Raw genomic sequence first — 19,063 nt, 5'->3', positions numbered from 1 at the left:
CTTTGCATATCATAAGTTGTACTTATTTTTCTTTGCAGTGGTTTATCTTCAATTTATTGTTTGTTTTCTCACCTGCATCAAATCTTCTGACATGCCCATCAGAAATATTCTTCATTTCCACATCACTGTTTTTTATTTCTAGCATTTCCATATGCTTCTTTCGTATGGTTTCCTTCCGTCTGATGAAATTAACTATTTCCTCAGGCATGTGCTTACCTTTGAAATCAGAGCCTATAACACATTAATCATGGTTTTTTAAAATTCCCTAAGTGTTTAAACATCTGTGTCATAAGATTCTTGCTTACACTGTTTTTTGCCTTTCATATGCCTTGTAATGTTCTTATTGAAATTCAACATGTTTTGCAAAGTGGTAAATACTGAGATAAACACTTTTCTACTTAGACATGAACTCATCCTTTTTTCAGCTATGTCTTAATGTGGGGATTTGCGTTAATCTAGTTAGGAACTGCATGAGTTTTAAGTATCTGTTTCTGTGCTCATCCTCAGTGCCCCACAGTGATACCTTACATTTCTCTAGTGATATGTTGTGTTCATGATGTGGAATAATAAATCAGAGGATTCATCTCACTAAATGCTCTCTGCATCATTTGGGGTCTCAACTCTAGACTTTAGGTCTTCCCTTTGTGTTTCTCTGCCAAAGGAGCTATCTCTTATAGCAACTTCAGCTGTTGATGTCTTATTTTTACTTGGTTCTTACTAGTGTGGCTGTGAGGATATAGAAGCATGTTTTCTAAAACCCTCTCACGTGTAAAACCCAAGTCATGGGTAGGTACTGTGAAAATGGGGAAACGTCTAGGAGCATCCCTCCCCCTCAGATATCCTTGACCTTACCCCAAATTAATGCAAGTCCAGACCTAATATCCCTGCTCTTCCCCAGGAGCAGATATTCCCCACCTCGTCCCCTTATTTGTCTCTCCTAACTGCAACTACACGAGTGCTCTATGTCTACATTTTTTGTGTATTGTGTTTTGTTTGTCTTACTCCCTATGGATTAAGGTTTTCTCTAGAAGTGTTCTATGTATAGTTTCTGCAGGGCCTTCGGTCCCCTTCTCCCAGCCCAGCACCACAGGGAGATTTCTCAGTAGTCCTTCTACCTTCCCCACGAGTGAGTGGTGGGGGTCCTAGAGAAAAAGCAACAGGGTGATTACTCCCCCGTATTTGCATGCCTTTAGGAATTTTGCACCCTTATGCTACTCCACATTAATTTTCAGCAATTTGTTAAAAATTTTCTGTCCAAAACTTCTTACCGTTGAAACGGTATCTGGAATATGCCCCCAGGCAAACAAATGCTCAGGTCCTGTTTTTTTCCTTCAGATTGCTGGGGAAGGTCATTGACAAAATGTGACCCCCAGTTACCCATGAGCTGGTCCAGTAATTCCAAGGCTCCTCACTTCCTCTCCTGTTCTTAGAATGTGAGTTCTGCTTGCCTTTCCCACTCCCAGAGGCTGCTTCAAGGACATAGCCTTGAGATAGTCATGTGGTGTGAAGAACAGCTGCATGATCTAACTGACGACTCTAGCTAATGCCTCTGCATAAACTTTTAAGATGTGGTGGACAGGTGCAAGGGTGCAAGGATCAACTTGCTACACTCAAGGCAAGCCTTCAGTGTAACTTCCTTTTGTTGATTAAAACTGCCTTCTGGGTGTGGTGCACAAACAATGAATCTTGGAACACTGAAAAAATAAAATAGAATTTAAAAAACAAAACAAAACAACACAGCCCTCAGCTAAGCAGGAATGGCCTGTTTCCTAGGTCTCTCCCTGCTCTCTGAGTACAAAGGCCAGTTTCAGATTACACTTGGGAAGCTCTGACTGCAAACCTACACAGACTTCTGCCTAAAAGTTACATCTGTGGTCACATAAGTCTTGTTTGAAACTGTTTCTTTTAAGAAAAAAAAAAAAAAAGGTTTTTCTTTTTTTCTGTTTGTAAATTTAATGGCAATAGATTGTGGTGGGTCATCTCAGCTACTACTTCTGCTTTTCCAGTGGCAAGGGGGCCACTAATGTATGGAGCAGGGTGGGGGTGGCCACACAGTGGAGAGCTCTAGTGGTAGGAGGCAGCTACTAATAGAGACATCCAGGTGGCCCAAGACATAGGGATTGCTGGGTGGCACGAAGATCTCTTCCAGCTAGTGCCCAGGAATACGGAATGTGACCTCGGCTGCAATGGCTGCCTTGCCCTCTCACAGCCTTTGATAAGCACCTCCTCCTGGATGCTCTCACCTCTCCCCGCAACTTTTGCGGAGCCTACCCACAACAAGTAGGAATGTGAGCAGCCCACTGCCCCACTGAGGCCTACTCATTTCCTCCCTGTCACCTGATCATCCTGTTCTAGGAAGAGAAGCCTGGGATGGTTGGAAGAGCTGCTCCTCTTTCCTTCCATTGGGGCTCCGTGCTGTGGATAAAAAACTACTCAGGCAGGGCCTGAGTGGCAGAGGACAGTCATGGTGCAGGTTTTAGTGTTCAGTGGTTGAGGAACCGTAACTGGACTCAGGCAGCAGCTGCAAGGGGCGGGCAGGGTTTGTTAGCGGCCTGCAACCTGAGGCCGAGGGCTAGGGTCCGGAAGTCCTCTCAAAGTGGAGTTGGGAGGTAAGAAGGTGGGAAAGGCACAAGACAGGGCCAAGGAGGGGGGCAGGGGAACCTGTGAGAGTTAACTTACTTGGAGGTGTCTGGGTACTGGAAGCACATGGCTCTGGGCTCATCTGCCTGTGTTTGCAGGGTGTCCACTGCCATAAAGTAAGTGATGGGCTGGGGCCTCCTGCGTGATCCTATGCAGCAGTGGCATGAGGAACCGCCACGCCTCCCAGAGCAAGTCGCTGAACTTAAGTGCAAATGCATCCCACAGAAGTCGTCTGGGATCAGGACTCGCATGCATTTGGGAGCTTCCCACACCTGTATTGACTACCATAAGCCAGGTCCAGTGTCTACACCTCGGGATCGAAGGACCATGCTGAGCTTTTTGGCCATCTGTTTGGTATGAGTGGCTTCATTGGGCTGCATGCACATCACCAGCTCCTTGGGCTTGCATTGCTGCTAGAAGCTTGTGGCTACCTTGGGAACAGCCGTACCTCAGTCTTGCGATCTTTCAGGACTCTGCCACACAGCAGGAAGAAGGGCACTCATTCTACCTTTTTGTTCTCTACACTGTGAAGGTGTCAATGGTGGACTCACGGAACACTGTGGGGTCATGTAGGTACACTTTGGTAGCCTCATCCTCTCCCTTGGGGTTCCACACACATTAGTTGAGGAGCTCATTGTTCTCTGGTACTTCTGAGATACATTTTGATACCTTGACTTTCTTATTGTGGATGCCCTCTGAGTTGATGGAGGCAGGCTTCTACATGACTACCAAACACAGCATCTATAGGAGGTCATTTTGCATCACATCAAGGATGATAACAAATGCATCAGAATAGCCCCCTGTGGCCCTCAGTGCCCAAAGGTTCCTTGAGGTTAAGAGTGATGTTATCCTGCTTACAAATGGGGCCAAAGATCCTCGTGGCAAACATTGGTACCATGCGGTTCTGGGCCACCTCCTTGACCATGTAGGGGTTAATTTGATAGATTCCTTCCTCCTGACATAGGAAAGAGATGTGCTTGAATCGCTGGACAGTCCCTCAGGAAGGGTTAGCTCCATGCTGAAGCAGTTCCAGCCTTTCTAGATCATGTGGGTCTGGCCGATGTTCTTGGTGACAGTCTGAGTGACAGTTCTTGGTGATAGACGGCATGGAGTAAGGTCAGGTGGTAGTGACATGTTGGCCTGTGGCCCTTGGTGGAGGGTGCTCATGTTGCTGTAGAAGTACTTGTAAAAGATCACACTATTATACTTGCCAATCATGGAGTTTGGGGCAAGGAATGCCTCCAGCTTAGGTTTCTTCTCTAGAGTGGCTCTGAGGAAGGGATCATACTTTTATGCAAACAGGCTGTACATTTTGGAGCCCTTATTATTTTCCCTGTGACCTCAATTCCCTGGTTGATTAAATTAAAATTATTAATTTGTGTATCTCTAGCTTTTTCCTTCTTTTAAAGGTGGAAACTGTGCTCATTCTTACTTAGTACTGTATAAGCTGAAACTGGTAGCCTTATCCTTTTATTTGTAATAAGTCTTATATGATTTTTAAGTACCAAGTATCATGTAGTTCAGATTGTTGGTGAAATTCTGAAATATTTATACTATATATGCTATAATTCTGGCAGTTGGCATAGTTGTATTTTTATAGTTTTCAATTAATATTTTAATGGAGAATTTATGCCACACTTTTATTCTCTTAATACCATGAAAGATTGGATTTCAAAATTATTTTAAATGTGTCAAGTTTAGTGTTAGATTGTATTTGGCCTGTGAGAGAAAACTTGGTCTTACGCATCTTGTGGCATTAGTTGAGAAAATGAGAAGAAATTTGAGAGGTGATAGAGAAGTTACAAAAGCAGAAAATACAGCTGGCAAATGATGACTGAAATTGTGAAAATTGAGGTGGGTATGGTTCTCATGTGGAAGGGGTAAGTTTTAAAACTAACTTGGACCAGGTCAAGTGTTTGCACTGGAGAGGCCTGAATATTGTTATCTTAAGAAAAGGAAATAACTGGAAAGAATGCTGGAGAGGGTTGAATGTTAATATCACCCAAGTCCCATGGAATTACCTTCTATAGGAAGGAGAAATTGTTGGCAGATGCTCAATATATATTGAATGAGAGTTTAAAGTAAGCTTGTTAAAGTAACAACACTTTGTGGAAAACAGGCAATTTTGGGGGGTTGCATAAAGACATTTGGACATAAATAAGCCTCTGAATAAAACTAACCAGTTTTTGGATATATTATGATTTTTGTCTAGTATTAGCGTTTTTCTTATTCCAGGTTTTAGTGGATCCCAGATTAAGTAATCGTTTGTCATATTATTCTAAAGTACATTGACAGCTTTCTAATTTTGGTTTAGCAACAGTTTGCTTCATTTTACAATCATGAGCTGGCATATTACTCAAACTGAGGAAGCTATTTTATTTGTATAGAAAGTAAATACTCTAACCTAAAATATATCAAGAAAATTAATTTGTCTAATATTTAATTGTCATTCTAGAGTTATCTGTTGGTATATTCTGCGTTCAAGTAACATTTTAGGATGCCTGGGTGGTTCAGTTGGTTAAGTATGAGACTTTTTTTTCTTTTTAAAATTTTATTTATTTGAGAGAGAAAGAGTGCTTGAGCAGGGGGAGAGACATAGAGAGGGATAAACAGATTCCCCACTTAACAGGGAACCTGTTTTGGGGTTCCATCTGAGGACCCTGAGATCATGAACTTAGCCAAGTCAAACACTACACTTATCCAACTGAGCCACCCAGGCCCCCAAGTGAGTGAATCTCGGTTTCAGCTCAGCTTATGATCTCAGGGTTGTGAGATCAAGCCCTGCTTTGGGCTTCACACTGAGCATGGAGCCTGCTGAAAATACTCTCTCTCCCTCTGCCCTCAGCTTGGGTACTTTCTCTTTCTCTAAAGAAAAGCAAACAAAAAACCATTAAACACTTCATGTGACTAGATGTTACATTGTCTAAACTTTTTCACTGTTTAAAAAAAATACTAGATATAGTAAATGCATTAGGCATAAAATTATGCCTTATACATTCAATTTTAGAAAAAAATTATATTGGAATTAACATTTCAAAACACTTATAAATCAAGAAGATACCCTTTCTTTCTAATATCCCAGAAGATAATTTATCTGTAATAGGTCAAAAGTCCATTACACTCTTTTAATAAGTCTTAAAAGACAGAAATACTAATAAAGAAAAGATATTTTTGGTAGAACGACAAATATTAGCAATTGTTTGCCATTGGGGGATGGAGTATTAATTCCAGAGCCTGTCTTGGTCCACAGAGTCATTTTTCTTTGAGTTTTTGTACTGATTATTGATAATTCTTAGGAAAAATTATTCTCTCCACCTCCATTTAAACATCTATTTGTCTTTGACCTATGGATCTACTAGCACAGAAATATTTCTGAAAAATCTGCTGTATCAAGCCAAATGGTGGTTACAGACTTGGCCATTTTCCACTCACTTCTTACAGATGTTAGCTGGCAACAAGCCACATGTTGGGGTTTTGTGATGGGGAGGCAATGATTATGACATTGAAGAAAAGTATGTAGGAGTATTTAGGAATATGTCAATATTCATGTATTGGATCTGCACTGTATACATGTATATATGTTGTTGGGGAATGGATTAGTTTTGCTGTAATAAACATCACAGAACAGGTGATTGAAGCAACAGAAATATAGTTTTCACAGTTCTGGAGGCTAGAACTCCTGGATCCAGGCATCAGCGGGATTGGTTTCTTCTTCCTTTCCCCTTTTTATAGATGGCTGTCTTCTCTCTGTGTCTTCCGGGGCCTTTCCTCTGTGTCTCTGTGTCCTAATCTCCTCTTCCAATGACACCAGGCATATTGGATTAGGGCTCACACTCATGACCTCATTATAATCTAATTATTTTTTTAATGGCTTATCTCCAAATACAGTCACATTCTGAGGTACTAGGGGTTAAGGACTTCTTCATATTAAGTTTGGGGAGACACAATTCAATGCATTACAGGAAGATAGATGAAGTGGCTAGAAAACATGTATAGATCTGTTACTATTTAGACTAATTATCATAAAGTGGCTATCATTAATTTGTAGGACACATAGGTGTTATAAACTTTTAGTTTCCAAGGATAAAGTTGTGCTGTAAAATACAGTTATTTACCAATGCAGAACATTTCTGCACTGAATACTAGATAATTTCGTTCAGAAAAAAAGGGTCTGAAAATGAAAATTAATCTATATCACTGGTAAGAAAGCATTTTCTATGGGCAAGACTACGTGTACTTTTCAAAGGTTGCTGCACAAGTTGTCTCTTATCCTTTGCACTTGAAATACAGTGTGAAGTCTGGCATTTCTAAAACTTTCTCACTTAGCAGCTGGTAAAATCAACCATCCTTAATAGTAGGTTTAGAAATAATCCCTGTAGTGAAAAGAACAAAAATCTGATGATTTTACTTAGTAGTTGTGTAACTGTAGGTCATGAGTTAGCTTCACATAGCCTTGGTTTAATTATCCCTAAGTGAAGAAGAATTGTATCACCCTTGGAAGACTCTAGGTCATGATATCTCAACTTGAGTATGACTGACATTTTGGAAGGGACAAATCTTTGTTGTGGGGGCTGTCCTTTTATACTATGCCGCTTAGCAGCATCTCTATCCTCCACCCACTATAAGCCACTAGGACAGTCCTCTCTCCCTTACCCTATCCCTAGATATGGCTAAAGGTTCCTCTGAAAGACACAATTACCTCTGGTTGAAAACCACTATCTAGCTATATGGAAACAAATATTGTGTCTGATGAGAATGACAAAGATTGCAAAAGAAGTGGTACAATAAAGAGAGCCCCACAAAAGCTTTTCAATTTTTTTTCCCCTAAATCCTCTCTAACCAAGAGAAAAGCCTAAAATTTTCAAGAAAATTATTAGAGAGTATATTTAGAAAGCATTCAAGATTTGGGCCAAAAATCTTTAGAGTGCCGTAGATCCTGATGGGCTTATGGAGAAGACTAGATATGTCATCCTACTTTCACTTCTCCTTATTCGGCAGAGATGCCACCAATGCAGTAAGTTTAAGAAAAGTATAGGAAAAAGATACATAGGAGAAAAAAAAATCACAGGCAGAGGCATTTGTTATATGTATAAGAACTTTAGTACAGGAAAGGAGAGGTTTATACAACTTTTGCAAGTGCTGATGGGCCAGCCACCAATGATACCAGCCAGAAGCATTAAAGCAGGTTGTCCTCAACAGCTATCTGGAAACCCCCGAAAACTCCAGAAATTGTTTATTCCACTGAGGATAAGCTTCTCCTTTTGTTATGAAGAACTTCAGTTGAATAAATTTGCCAGTGTTGACTGCTGTTTGCCTAGGCTGCCATCTTGGGGGCTCATGTTGTCTACATGGTTAGCAAGAGCTACCTCTTCAGGTTGCCAGTTTGAGAGGTTTCATATGGCTATAAATACCTTGGTACTCATATTTTAAAAATCTATGAAAATATCTCTTTCTCAGCTCTACTTGTTACCAAATTTTCAGATATGTCACTTACAGGTCTTTTACTCTGATGGTTACTTTTGTGTGCCAGTTTGGCTAGGCCATAGGGCCCAGATATTTAGAAAAACATTATTGTAGATGTTTCTGAAAGGGAGTTTTTGGGAGTAAGATTAACATTTAAACAGATTAAATAGGATTTTGAGGAAAGTAGATTCCTTTTGTAATGTTGATGGGCTTCATCCAATGAGTTGAAGGCCGGAATAGAACAAAGACTGCCCTTCCCCCAAAAGAGGAGAAATTCTGCAAAATTGACTTCCTGGGTCTCCAGCCTGTCCACTCTCCCTGAATTGTCAACCTCCATAATCAAGTGAGCCAATTCCTTAAAATAAATCTTTTTTTCTCTCTCTCCATATATATGTATACTCACACATACACACACACACACATCTGTCCTATTGGTTCTGTTTTTTTTTTTTTTAAAGAACCCTGACTAAATATAGTTACTGTCTAATGAATCAGTATAAATCTGTACTTCTAACCATTTTGTCTTAAAGGCATACTTACTTAACCTTAATACCTGTAGATTTGTCAAATTTCTGCACACAGAAAGAATTTCTCTTCTCCATTATCCTTCAGAGAGACCCTCAATGGGGCTGTAAAATTACAACTGTTCTGTTTCTTGTGGTCCCACCATACTAGGCAGAACTACATTTGAATAAGTCCTTGGCTGGGATATGCTGCACATATCTTCTTTTATTCTTTTAATGATATCTATTAATGATCAAAAATTACTCAATTTAAGATAGTGGAAGTGGGGCAAATCCCTCAAAACAAGCATAAAACTGTACAAAATTATTTTTAAAAAATCAGTGCACTAGAAATCAACAAAACATGATAAGAAGTTGAGAAGCACTTACACCTGAAAACTGCCAGTGAGAAGTTTGTGGCTTTCTTGTCTTGATACTTTCCCATCTTGCTACCTCACCCTTATTTCCAGCTCAGGTTACAGAAACCTGACCTCTTTCTAAGTGGAGGGGATAGACTCATTTCACTGTGTCTGATGGGGCAGCTAAAACATTATTTTGGAAGTGAGAGGGCTATAGAAAGTGAGTTAATAATTTCTCTATGCATTTCTGGCTGACTAATAACTGGATATATGCTGGAGACACCAGATAACATAGAGAAAATTGGAAGCCTGAGGAAATTTGCAAACGTGTTGAACTATTGAATGTGACCCTCAACCACAATCAACTCAGAGGGCAGATGGGGGAAGCTTTATTGACACAAATGTTTTAGCATAAATACTGTTCAAAATACTGTCTGCTAAGCTATATAAACACAGGGGAGATACCTGAGAGTATAAGACTTAAACAAATCAACAAAAAAACAGAATAGTGATATCTGTAGTTGTACGTTATAGGTAACAAAATTTCACATTTGAAATCCAGGCAAGATAATTGTTTACTAAAACCAATAATATTAAAAAAACAAAACACAATCTAGAGATTTTATAAAACAAAGGTATATACCTGATTGATTCTATGCAGTGATTTACTTAGAAATCTGAGGTAGTGCAATAAGACAAAAAAGGAAAAGACAGATTGGAAATGAGAAAACAAAACAACTTTACCTGTAGGTGATATAATTCTGAAAGTAGTCACTCCTAAGACATCTATAAAATAGCTATTAGAATTTTGGGTGACTTTAGCAAGGTTATATACATTTATAAAAGATATAGGTTGATATGTAAAATATCAATTGTATGTATTATAAACAAAAAAAAATCCAAGAACACATTTTTAAGTGTTTTATTTACATGGTATAAAATATTTAGAAATAAAATTTGACATAATGGAAACACAAGATCTGGGGGTGCCTGGGTGGCTCAGTTGGTTAAGCATCTGCCTTTAGCTCAGGTCATGATTCTAGGACCCTGGGACTGAATGGGATGGAGCCGAGCATGGGGCTTCCTATCCAGCAGGGAGCCTGCTTTTTCTGCTCCCTCTGCTGCTCCCCCTACTGTGTTCTCTTGATTTCTCTGTCAAATAAATAAATAAAATCTTAAACACCCCCCCCACACACACACACACAAGATCTGTATACTGAAAAGTACAAATCAGTACTGAGAGATACTGTGCAGAAGAATAAAGAATAGGAGGGAAAAAAATACCAGAAGCTTAAAAGATTCATTAAGCCTACAGAGAGTGGGTGGAATGAAATGGAAATAGTGGAGAAATAAGAATGAGATAACAGGCATGAGAAGTGGAAGACACTTCTTGGGATTTCTTTTTTATGCCTATGGTTGTTACAATCATGGCATTGTGTTATATATCCCAAAATAAATAATGAAAATCAACAAGTTTATGGAGGAAGCCCAAATGGAATGAAGTCAGTAGCACATAAATCTGTCTTATAAATGAGTAACATAATTATACCCAGGGGTTGGGGGAGGAAAGAACTAACTTAACTAATGTTGGAAAATATTTTAACTGTATATTGTAAAGTCAAAGAAAAATGAACCAAGAACAATATGAATTACGGTTAGTAAATTTGATTTTCACAGAGATATGAGCATATCTGAAACCAATTTATGCATATACTAGGAAAATTAGAAATTATTAAGAAAATGTATTGTGGATAATGAGAGCCAGTTTTCTCACTGCCAGGGAACAAGTAGAAAGATGGAAAATTAGAATAGGATCGAGCCCCGCATCGGGCTCTCTCCTTGTTGGAGAGCCTGCTTCCTCCTCTCTCTCTCTCTGCCTGCCTCTCTGCCTACTTGTGATCTCTCTCTGTCGAATAAATAAAATCTTAAAAAAAAAAAAAATGATTACAACGGTAATCTTTAAAAAAAAAAAAAAAAAAGAATAAATCCTGTGGAGTTAGATTGGTATTAGGGGTACTGGTATGAATGATTGGAATGCAAGTTTGTTTGTTTTTTTAATATACAAATATTAGTTAAGGGGATGAAATAGAAGTATATATAAATGTGTGTTAGGATACATAGATATTTAGCTTTACCTGTTGAGACTAAATGCAGTGACACCTGAAGGACAATACTAAATCTAAGACCCTGGTTGTATTTGTAAATGCCATTATCCAGTTAAGTGCTATGATTCTTTGAAGAGATGCTTAATTTCAGTTCTGGGGCAGGGAAAGTCCAAGACAAGCCTTGGACATCTTATGGGGTCAACAAGTAAAAAAGTACTCATAAATGATGGAGACATTTTGAGAGGACACAGGAGCCAACCTGAAAGAGTTTCTAATTACCAAAGCTGGAATAATATGAGAAAAAAATAAATAATTATAATATTAGATTATAACTTATAAAATAAGATAAATATTATTTAATTATACTGACATAAATTTAAAAATGGGGAAGAAAGAGTCTCTCTTCCCTAAAGTAAAATTCTAATTATTAAATGTAGAAGTAATGAGGTTAATAAGAAAATCACCAAGGAGAACACTTCAGTAATACATGCTATAGGCAAGAATGATGGATGGATTTTAAAATTAATTGGGAGAAGTGTGATGAGAAATGAGATATTTGCATAGCCTTGCAATATATCCCCAAAAGGTATTTATTAAAGGCAAACCTATACAACTTTTCATGAAGAGACTCAGGCAGACCCTAGTCACACTGATTGATTAAGGTGGTCAGATGTGTTGACACTGTGTACTCCCTAATAGGATGCACTGAGGAGGGCACAACTCCACTTCCGTGGCTTGCTGCCCATATGCACAAACCCATCTGAACCATGAGATAAACTGCAGGCCACCCTAAACCAAACATTCAGATATTCCTAAACTATTTATTGAAAAGAATGTTTCTATATTAAATTACCTTGATTCTGTCAAAAATTTGTTGACCACATAGCTGTGTATATATATATATATATTTCTGGACCCTGTTCTACTCCTTTGTTGTAAATGTCTGCCCATATCCATACCACATTATTCTAATTATCATAACTTTTTAAAGTCTTGAAATCAGGGCAAGTACTTCATATTTGCTCTTTATTTTGAACATTTTACTAACTAATCTCAGTCCTTTGGATTTCCATGTAAAGTGTAGAATCAGCTTGTCAGTCTCTATGGAATATTTGGATAGTTATATGATTGGGATTACATTGAAACTATAGAGAAATTTAAAGAGTAAAAATCTATAAAATACTGTTTTTCAATGTGTAAAAGGTAACTATCATTTTTTTTCTTTTTTTAGGTTTTTACTTCTTCACAATGATTTGCTGTTTTCATTCCCCAGGTCTTGAAAATACTGTGTTAACTTATTGCAAAGCATATCATAGTTTTGATGTTGTTATACATTTCCTTTTTAAATTTAAGATTGTTTGCTGCCAGTATATAGGAATCAAGTTGATTAATATATTGGTCTTGATTTTGGCACCCACAGCAGGATTGCTTGTTAGTTCTAGTAGCTTTCTTGAACAACACTGGGTGACAATTGAGTGTTTTCTGAGACTTATAGCTACAATGGTGGCTAAAATACTGCAGTAAACCCCAAAGTCCAGGAGGCTTTTGTCTTTTGCAATACAGTGTTGCCTTTATTCCAGGAGAGGAAGGAATCAGGCTGCTTCTCCGACTGCTTGGTTCTCCATTACTTTTAACTAATGGAGTGTCTTCAGAATTAAAACTCGGGGCGCCTGCGTGGCTCAATGGGTTAAAGCCTCTGCCTTCGGCTCAGGTCATGATCCCAGTGTCCTGGGATCGAATCCCGCACCTGGCTCTCTGCTTGACCGGGACCCTGCTTCCCTTCCTCTCTCTGCCTGTCTCTCTGCCTGCTAGTGATCTCTATCTGTCAAATAAATAAGTAAAATATTTAAACAAACAAACAAAAAACTCCTAGCAAGCTTTGCCGGAAGATTTCTTCCTGTTTCTGCCAAAAAGAATTGTGTTCATTAGAAAGAGTATGACTTTATAATGTGTAACTCAGTGTGTTATCATGGTGAAAATGAGGGTCGAACCAGGGTGAGTCCATCTGCCTTAAACAGTGACGTCATCCTGAAAGAGACTTGGCTGTTACTTTTCTATTTGAAGCAGACCAAACATATGACCTAAAAATCGGGCACTCCAGGATGCCTGGGGGGCTCAGTGGGTTAGGTCATGATCCCAGGGTCCTGGGATTGAGTCCGGCATTAGGCTCCTTGCTCAGCAGGGAGCCTGCTTCTTTCTCTGGCTGCCACTCCCTCTCTATTTTCTCTGTCAAATAAGGAAATAAAATATTGAAAAAAATCAGGCACACCATAAGGATGATATTGATACATTTCTCTGTTTTCAATTTGGACCCAGTCTATTGATAATTATAATTACTGGATACTCCTTACAAATTCTGAAAGGGTATTTTTTTTTTTAAGATTTTATTTATTTATTTGACAGAGAGAGAGATCACAAGCAGGCAGAGAGTCAGGCAGAGAGAAAGGGGGAAGCAGGTTCCCCGCCGAGCAGAGAGCCCGATGCGGGGCTGGATCCCAGAACCCTGAGATCATGACCTGAGCTGAACGCAGCGGCTTAACCCACTGAGCCACCCAGGCGCTCCATGAAAGGGTATTTTTATTAGAATTTTCATTTTTCATTATGTTGGAAGTTTAAGTTTTTAAACTTTTTTTTTTTCTTTTTTTTTTTAACTGAAGGGAGGTAGAGCGTCCATCAAGAGAGCTGGTTTCTAGTTTAGACATGTTATGTGGGGCTTGGTATGAGGCAAGTTACTAAACCTCACCTAGAACCTAAAGGGTTGAATTGAATTTAAAGGTATGAGTAGGGCAAAGAGTATATTAGGATGAGGGAAATACATATACAAAATAAAAATTTGAAATAAAAATTTCTGTCTCCTTGTTAGTTCTCTTGCTGTATTCTATGTAACTTTAAGCCTCTTAAATAACTTTTATGAGAAAAAGATAAATAAAAAAATTGAATGAAATTATAGTATATAGATTTTATCCTTTAAATTGAAATAATAATTCATTTTTATTTTATTAGAATTTTGGCAGATAAATTTTCTTTTATTTTTTTAATTTTTTAAATTTATTTTCAGCATAACAATATTCATTGTTTTTGCACCACACCCAGTACTCCATGCAATCCGTGCCCTCTCCAATACCCACCACCTGGTTCCCCCAACCTCCCACCCCCCCACCCCTTCAAACCCCTCAGATTGTTTTTCAGAGTCCATAGTCTCCCATGGTTTACCTCCCCTTCCAATTTCCCTACAACTCCCTTCTCCTCTCCATCTCCCCTTGTCCTCCATGCTATTTGTTATGCTCCACAAATAAGTGAAACCATATGATAATTGACTTTCTCTGCTTGACTTATTTCACTCAGCAGAATCTCTTCCAGTCCTGTCCATGTTGCTACAAAAGTTGGGTATTTGTCGTTTCTGATGGAGGCATAATACTCCATAGTGTATATGGACCACATCTTCCTTATCCATTCGTCCGTTGAAGGGCATCTTGGTTCTTTCCACAGTTTGGTGACCGTGGCCATTGCTGCTATAAACATTGGGGTACAGATGGCCCTTCTTTTCACTACATCTGTATCTTTGGGGTAAATACCCAGTAGTGCAATTGCAGGGTCATAGGGAAGCTCTATTTTTAATTTCTTGAGGAAATTAAAAACAGCCACTGTTTTCCAAAGTGGCTGCTCCAACTTGCATTCCCACCAACAGCGTAAGAGAGTTCCCCTTTCTCCACATCCTCTCCAACACATGTTGTTTCCTGTCTTTGCTAATTTTGACCATTCTAACTGGTGTAAGGTGGTATCTCAATGTGGTCTTAATATGAATCTCCCTGATGGCAAATTTTCATATAAAATATTAAATAATGACTTACTGGTCAGTTAATATTGCATATAAAATACAAGGTACTTAAAAATAAACCATAAAATGGGGCACCTGGGTGGCTCAGTGGGTTAAGCCTCTACCTTCGACTCAGGTCATGATCTCAGGGTCCTGGGATCGAGCCCTGCATCGGGCTCTCTGCTTGGCAGGGAGCCTGCTTCCTCCTTTCTCTCTGTCTCTTTGCCTGCCTCTCTGCCTACTTGTGATCTGTCTCTGTCATATATATAAATAAAATCTTTAAAAAAAGCTATAAAATAAAAACAAATAATATTATTGCTGATATATGACATTTCAATTTTTTTATGGATTAAACATGTTTTTATATATTCATCTGGAGACCTAAGCACTATAATATGTTTTCAGGGAGAAAGATGAGTTTGTTTGTTTGTTTTAACCTACCAGCAGAGCATGCAAGTAGCACATTTCCCTGTGACAGACTCACTAGTATGTAAATGTCTTTGCTGTTCTGTTGGTTCTGGGATGAGGAGAGAGTCTTGTCTTAGTAGTTCTTAATCTGAAAAGGTACACTGATAAATTCATTAGGCATTTGTCAGAGACCCTACATGGGTTGTATAAAAGTTTATTATTTTGTTTTTAAAACAAAAAGCAAGCATACAATGGGATGCGTCTTGATCATGTTTCCCTCTGAAATAATTATCTTTGTCTGATTGAACAGCCTAAACATTAAGCCTAAACCACCCTGCTGAGGTCCACCGTCCACCTGATGGCCTCTATTTGCAAGCATGGCCATGTACTAATGGCAGCAGTGACCATCTGAACTGTGCCTCCTACCCATCTAACCCTGCTGAAAGTCCTGTGTGGTAGTGCTATATCCTTATTTTATAGCCTATAGAGAATGTGAAATCAGGGAGGTTAATGACTAACCCTGATGTCTATGAATCTCAGTTAAGAACCCTCTTAGTGGGGATCTAGTGCCTACAATTGTAACTTCTGCACTTCATTGCCTCCAGCATCACAATATGAAGTTTCTTAAGGGTCTTCTGATGTTCTCAGCCCCATATCAGTAAAAGCAAATTTATTTTTCCAAGAAGCTTATTATTTTCAGCTCACATGCTAGTCTACTTTCAAGGATAATTAACTTATATTGAAGTTTATAAGTTTCCACTGATTGTTTTAGGTGTGACATGCCTTGGAGAATTCATAGAGATATATTATCTGCATGTTGAGAAAGAGCTTTTTTTTGTAAACATTGTAAGTTTAAAGAGAATCCTAACATTTTTCAACTAGAGAATTTCAGTCTTAGAACATAAAATCTGAATCAAATTTTGATTCATCTATTTTTCTTTCTTTCTTTCCTTAATTAATAGTTAAGAAATACCTAGTGCTTTTTAAAATTGGGAGAATTTGTTCTTTTTTTCTTGTTCCCAGTGATTAAGAAATACTTTGGCAGAGTGCTCTAGAAGTCTTATATCTCATAATCTTCTGACAATTAGATCACAGATGGAATGTTCTTTGCTAGATGTCTTATTTAACAAAAAATATTCTATTCCTCTGTTCTTGTTTTTTATGGCATCTGTTTTTCCATGATGGATAATGAACTTCTTTAATAATTTTTATAGTTTGATAGGAAACTATTTGGAGAAAGAAAATTTTAAGTGAAATATATTTGACAGACATGTTTGGTAATATTGGCTTTCTTTGAATTTCACACACCTGACTTATTAATGTCCTATATATGTGTAGACAACTGCAGTGCCACTGCTAGGTGTGCTAAAGCTTTTGATGTTGATTTCCACCACATAACCCAAATGAATGGTGAAATTTGGTGGCAAAAAAAAAGGGAAAATATCTTATTTATCCCTTCCTTTTACTTCTTCTTTTTTTTTTAAGATTTTATTTATTGATTTGACAGACAGAGATCGCAAGGAGGAAGAGAGGTAGGCAGAGAGAGGAGGGGAAGCAGGCTTCCTGCTGGGCAGAGAACCCAATGCAGGGCTCAATTTCAGGACCCCGAGATCACAACCTGAGCCAGAGGCAGAGACCTAACCTACTGAGCCACCCAGGCACCCTGCTTCCTTTTACTTCTTAAAGATTAACTCATTGTGTAGGTAGAAAATTTTATGCTAAACAAATAAAAAAGTCATGTCTGATAACTAGTTAATTATGTGCACTCCAAAGTAAGTTTAGTATAAGACAAAATGTGATTCATGTGTGTGCAGTTCAAGGAGTTGTAAGTTGTGAGTATGTGTTTAATAAGAAAATGATAAAATTTTAAGGAAATGATAGTATGCCAGATGTGGCTTGGGAAAAAAGTATGATTTGTACAGTCCATTTAATTAAAAGAAAATATTTTCCAAAAAAAAAAAAAAAGAAAAAAAATTTTATATAAATGAGTCACAGTCATTATCTAAAGAAATTGTCAACTTATGGAAAGAAACAGAGACATAGATAGAAAAATACAGTGCAGTGTGTTAGTTTTTGGTTTAAATATATATGTGGTAAGCTCTCACAAGGTTGAGGTACCAAGTATTGATAAGAACCTGAGGATGAATAGAAGTTAAAGATAAGAGTGGATTACAAAGTGTACCAGTATGAGGTATTACACATACAAAAACCAAAATGTGAAAGAAAACATAAACTCAGCTAGCTGAAATAAGATACATATTACTTCAGAATGTGAAGTGCAAGATTTGAGTGGTGTCACAAGTGCCAAGGAGGCTATACTTTATTCTAAGAACAGGTGAGTCTGACAACTGAAGGGCGACATAATTAAATTTGTACTTCAGCAGAATCACCGATTAAAAGAACCCAAAATAAATGAGAGGAGGATGAAGTCTGTTTTGAGAATTCAGGTTCATGAAGAAAGTATTCAGAAAGCAAAATGTCATTAGGTCCACAGCAAAAATATTAAAATGGAGGAGAAAAGGGGAGAATTCCATTAGATTTCTAGGAAAATTATTGTCAACCTGGTATCATATGCCAACCAAAAATTTCAGTTAGGTTTTGGGTAGGAACATAGTTTTTCAAAAGTGGAACAACTCAAAAATTAGTAATAGAAAGGAAGGAAGGAAGAGAGGGAGGCACAGTCAGGGAAGAGTGGAGGAAGGAAGGAATAAGATAGGCAGAGGATCTAGGAAAAGGAGACATGATAGAGAGAGAAATAAAGAAATACCCACTGTTACCAGTGAAGAGAATGGCCAAGATGAGAGAAAGGCAAGTCATACAACTCGGATAAGAAGTTAAAAGGCTCTTCAAGATTGCTGTGGGGCTGGGGTGGGGGGTGGGGGAGCAATGGATCAATTACCTTTGTGCTTGACCATATTAGTTAAGTCCCGTAACTATTGACTGGTATTTAAACAAAACAAAACGGGGCGCCTGGGTGGCTCAATGGGTTGGGTCGCTGCCTTCGGCTCAGGTCATGATCTCAGGGTCCTGGGATCGAGTCCCGCATCGGGCTCTGTGCTCAGCAGGGAGCCTGCTTCCTCCTTTCTCTCTCTCTCTGCCTGCCTCTCTGCCTACTTGTGATCTCTCTCTGCAGAATAAATAAATAAAATCTTTAAAAAAAAATAAAATAAACAAAACAAAACTAAACTAAACTAAATTAAAAATGAAGCAGTTAGTAACTTCAGAAAAAAAGATGATGGGCGGGAGCCGGCGGTCCAGACAAAGGCGACGGGTTGGTTGTGAAGTTTGTGGACGTTTGACTGAAACCTGGAACCCAAATGAGAAGAAACCTTCAAGGAACAACTTCTATTGATAATTGCAAACACCTGAAAATCCATCGGCAGATCGAAGAGAAGAAGAACAGCAATTCTGGAAACAGAAAAACAACCACTTTCTGAAAGGTAGGACCGGCGGAGAAGTGAATCCAAAGCGACGGGAAGATAGACCCCGGGGGGAGGGGCCGGCTCCCGGCAAGCGGCGGAGCAACCGCGCACAAAATCAGGACTTTTAAAAGTCTGTTCCGCTGAGGGACATCGCTCCAGAGGCTAAACCGGGGCGAAGCCCACGCGGGGTCAGCGTGGCCTCAGGTCCCGCAGGGTCACAGAAGGATCGGGGGTGTCTGAGTGTCGCAGAGCTTGTGGGTATTGGAACGGGAAAGCCGGCTACAGAGACAGAGCCGACAGTAAGCTCGCAGCTCGGTGTTACCTTGAACTGGTCGCAGGCTCGGTG

At 38.8% G+C, this 19,063-nt stretch overlaps 1 pseudogene; it reads right to left on the bottom strand.

The window, feature by feature from the left end:
* Window positions 1-2,878: 2,878 nt before the first annotated feature.
* LOC131827417 (glucose-6-phosphate 1-dehydrogenase-like) overlaps window positions 2,879-19,063 on the bottom strand; it is a 66,389-nt pseudogene continuing 50,204 nt past the window's right edge.

This window comes from Mustela lutreola, chromosome 1, assembly GCF_030435805.1.
Source record: "Mustela lutreola isolate mMusLut2 chromosome 1, mMusLut2.pri, whole genome shotgun sequence".
NCBI lineage: Eukaryota > Metazoa > Chordata > Mammalia > Carnivora > Mustelidae > Mustela > Mustela lutreola.
This window is presented reverse-complemented; position numbering and strand designations above follow the sequence as displayed.